Source organism: Mus pahari, chromosome 4 (genome assembly GCF_900095145.1).
Source record: "Mus pahari chromosome 4, PAHARI_EIJ_v1.1, whole genome shotgun sequence".
NCBI lineage: Eukaryota > Metazoa > Chordata > Mammalia > Rodentia > Muridae > Mus > Mus pahari.
In genome coordinates this window covers 53,371,414-53,376,173 of record NC_034593.1, presented here as the reverse complement: position 1 = coordinate 53,376,173, position 4,760 = coordinate 53,371,414, and positions in this window count along the sequence as shown.

The following is a 4,760-nucleotide window of genomic DNA, read 5'->3' as shown; positions in this document are numbered from 1 at the left end:
GGGAGTGGGTGGGTAGGGGAACAGAGGTGGGGGGAGGGGTATGGGAAACTTTCGGGATAGCATTTGAAATGTAAATAAAGAAAATAAAAAAAAAGTCCCTCATTTATCCGTGGGGGAGGAACTATAATGACCTCTTCAGCTAAAAAGATGTAAAGCAGAAGGTGAAATGAAAGGGCACATTTATAACAGAAAGATGATGAGAGTCTCATTGAAGCTATGTGTCAGTATTTCTTCTGTTTGCTCTGTGCTATATTCAATGAAGAATCAGGAAGTTCAGGAAGATTACTTTGTCATTAGGGGTTCACTTGAAAACCTGTTATCAGAAACTTAAACTATGTGGTTCTAAGAGTCACTTCTACACTGCTCAATTCTACTGTTAGCAGACATTTTCTGTACTTTCTAAAAGTGATATTTTTAGGTTCCTTAATTTTCCAAAAAGCATCATTTAATAATGACAATCTAGTTTCCTGCAATATGATAAACTTTGGAAAGAAATAAAAGGAGATAGCCAATTAAATTCTATACATATGAAGTCTATAAATCTGTAGTTATATTAGCATTTTGATAACAAGAAAACAAAAACTAGGTTGCAGGAAGCTTCATTTTATTATTTTTCTGTCTGTCCTCACTTCGTCTGTCTTGCCATGTATGTTTTCTCCAGACAATGGGACAGTCGAATCACTACAGACACTTTTAGTATTCAGTACTTCTGAGAAAACATTCATCATCATAATTCACATTTGAAGTGGGTGAAATTCTGACAGTTGAAAACATTTTTAAAAAAATTTGAGTGCTTAATTTTCCACATAAAGCTATCATCTAACTATTATAAATAGTGATCTTTCTAAAGAGCCGTGAACTTTAAAACACATAATTCAGTTTTTGTGACACAAACTTCTGTTCTCTTTCTACTGCGACAAATCCAGAGAGACAGCCTTGCATGGCAATGCAAACTAGACATCATCAGAGAAGATGCGACTTCATGCTTCCTGAATATCCTCCCCCAAATTAATAAGAGCTTTCTTAAATAGTGGTCAAGTTTGGAGTTGATACTGGCCACCAGGTGGCAGCCATAACTCAGTAACACGAGCAGCCTGCCTACCTTCTGCCTTCTCACCTCCATATTCTGTAGCACAGATTGTTTACAAACATTGCTAGTGTAGTCATGGGTGCTGCTAGTAACTCACTTTCTCCCTTCCCTCCTAAAAACATACAGCGCCCATTTGAAGAGCACGATGTCTCTGAGTCCTATGTTTTCTGTACTTCCTAAAAAACAAAACAAAACAAAAAACAACAACAACAAAAAACTTTCTTGATTTGATTCTTTTCCCCCTTTTATTCTATTTTCATCTCCATGGTAGAACAGTTCCTAGAATTTACTCAGGTGGGCACTAAGACTGCTTTCCTCATTTCTTCCTTCTCCCTGTACAGGAAGACTTTCCCAGAAGAAAAACGAACCATTTCCCTTCAGTTCCATATCTGTGGGTCTGCTAAGTCAGAAGCAGAAGAAAGAAAGGAAGGCTGCAGATAACAAATTTCCTGTGATCGTGTCTTCTCCCAGCAGACATCCCTTCCAATTCATCTCTAGGGTGCTGAACTTTAGGAATTTCTTCTTCAGGTTTCTTCTTAGCTTCTGAAGCCACCAGAGTGAAAAGTGAAGCTAAGCCTAATTCTTCAATCAGAGGCTAGCTGCAATGACTGACTTAGTTAAAGCAATGGTTTAACACAGACTTTAGCACAAGATTATAGGAATAAGGTGGAAAGTTGATGTGGAGATGATCTTTCTCAGAGTTCCATATGATCTTCAAAGGAAGGGTCCATGTATAGACTACACTCTTCAGGGCTCACAGAGAAATCAGAGCTCACCATGGCTAGACACAAGGTATAACTGCCAGTTAAGGCTTTCCTCAGCAGAAGGTCTGCACAATACATGGGATGAACCCTGTGGGAAAGCATTTCATGAAATGCCAGTGTATGTGGAAGAATTGCTCAAATAAAATACCTTAAGTTCCCTGGGTAGAGACCAGATCATTGCTTACAGAGTCATTACAAAATTCATATTCACTTGAAATGTGAGTTCTTGAAAGAGCTACACATATTTATCAAGATAATATCTTTAGTTCTAGGAACAGAGATTACAAGTTGTTGTTTTGTACACATCCAATCTCCCTTGCATATATAATATAAGGTAGAGAATAATGCATATAATTCCACTTTATAAAGAACAAATAGAAAATACATATCAGCATAAACTTCACATTCATATTGTGTTCAAATTCTATTTACTTAGCTAGCTTTGTCATTTACTTTTAAAAATCTGAAGTAGCTCTCTCATCTTGAACATATTGCTGTAGGGGTTTTTAAATCCATTTTGACAGTCTGCTTTTTTTTTTCATTCATTCATTCCTCCTTCCTTTCCTCACACAGGCACATGCAAGTGCACAAGCACATGCTTGCACACACACACACACACACACACACACACACACTTAAATGCAGAATGTGCACATAAAGGCAAATGTAGCGTTTGTCTTTTTTGAGTATATAATACTTCATTTAATATAATCTCTCTGGTTCCCTTCATTTCCTGCTAATATTATTTCACTTTTTCCTATTCTGAAAATTCCATTACTATGTATATGTACCACATTTTTGTCTATCCATCACTCCATTGGACATCTAGACAGATTTCATTTATTAGCTACTGTGAAAAAAATATATCAATTAACAATGTTGGACAACCACCTCTATAGCAAGGTAGGCACTTGGAGTCCTTGGGTACATACCAAGGACTAGCAGAACTTGTAGATATAGTCTTAGTGTTGCTTGTCTTTTGATGCTTGTATTTTGGCTACGGATCATGTAAACAGGTAATTTCTTGTGAACCTTCTCCCCACCTTAACTTGTAAAATGAAGGCTAGAGCTTGTGATTGGGTAGTGGAAGACAATGTGGAGCTGAAAAGTTTGGGGGAGAGAGGAGTGGAGAGAAGGGGGGACGACTGGAGAAGGAGAAGGAAGGAAGAAGGAGGAAGAGGAAGACGATCCAGATTCTGCGTGGCTTAAATTAGCCACAGGTAGCTATGAATATCATAAAAGGATAAAATAATTGGGATAATTTGTCTAATCTAAATGGGCAGCTTGTATCTTTATCAGTTGGCTCTGTTATTATTGTGTGGGCATCTTGTGAATTGAGAATTTCTTGATATATAAATCTGACTGATTAATTATAAGCTTCTAGAGTTTTAATTTTACCAGGCTACTGGGATTTGGGACTGCCAACCACAGGGGGGTGGATGGCTGAGAAGGTATGGGTGGTTCTGAGTAAGGCAAACTGGAGAAGGGAAGATGGCCGACTGTAGCTAGCCTAGAGGAGGCGAGACGGCGGGCAGAGAGTAGCTGGGTATGATGCCATTTTGCCAATATTTCTCCCAACCAGAACTGAGTATTTGGGATGCCTTTCTCTGGATATGACATGGCCACATGTTCTTAGAACCCTTGTGTTTTCTTGATGCATTATCTCTATTAGCATAAAGTGGTCTTTTTATGTCTTATGGTAAATTTCTGGTTTGATGTCTACTTTAGCAGATACTTTACAATAGCCACCCCAACTTCTTTTGACTCGATAGGTTAACTACATCATTTGACCCTGTAGGTGTCTATACTGAGAACAATAGACTACCTTGAATTTTTAATTTTTAATTCTTTCAGCTGGTCACTATCCCTTCATTAGTGAATTAGGCCACTTATACTTAAGACTATTATTGAGAAATGTTTACTAATTCCCGAGATTATATTTGTTGTTTTACTGATTATGTGATTAGTTTGTTCTTTGCTTTCTCCCTAGTTTATTTAGGGATTTATTTGTGTTGTTGTTGTTGAGCATGACATATTTCTTCCTAGATCTCATCTATTCATCATGTTATTTTACAGTGCTCTCATGACTGAATCTGTCCCTCCTCCTGTTTATATAAATGTCTCCTTTAGTGCTTGTTGTGTGGTTATGGTTGTGATTGCCTTGAAATGCCCTCAGATCTGTCTCCTGTAGGAAGTACCTTAGCTTGCAACTAAAGAACAAAATAATGCATCTTCTTTCTATCTTCTCTGCAAAGCTCTTAAATAATATACGTGTTTAGATACTATATAACGTGTTAAGAAAGAATGCTTGGATTGCTATGTTATATAAGGAAGCACACACACACACACACACACACACACACACACACACACTGATCTTTGAAATATAAACACTAAACTCTAAAAGTATAAAGCTATTCCAGCACTTGAAAAAATTCTCTCTTCTTCTGGTTTCTGTGGAGGCAGATTGAAAAATCCTGAAGTTTATTCAGCCGAGTGAAAATGAGAGTCAGAACAATAACAAATTGGTTAAAAAGAAAAAAATGCCTTGAATATGGATAAGAAGCCTCTTGTAATGAACAACAAGCATATTTTGAGCCTCACTTAAACCAAAAATAAAGGCAACATGACTTTGAGAGAAATGTAGAGCAGTGTGTCCAGCCGTGCTGTCTTCCACATGAGAGCTCATCATTTCTCCCCCTGTGCTTATAAATTCTGTACACAGTGTACACAGGGTTCCATTGATCAACATTGCCAGAGCACACTGCTCTGACATTACCCTATTGAACACTTCTGTATTAAAAAGTTTCTAAAACGGTATTACATGGACTTGAATTAAAAACTAACACACGCCAGGTATGGTGGCGCACGCCTTTAATCCCAGCACTCGGGAGGCAGAGGCAGGC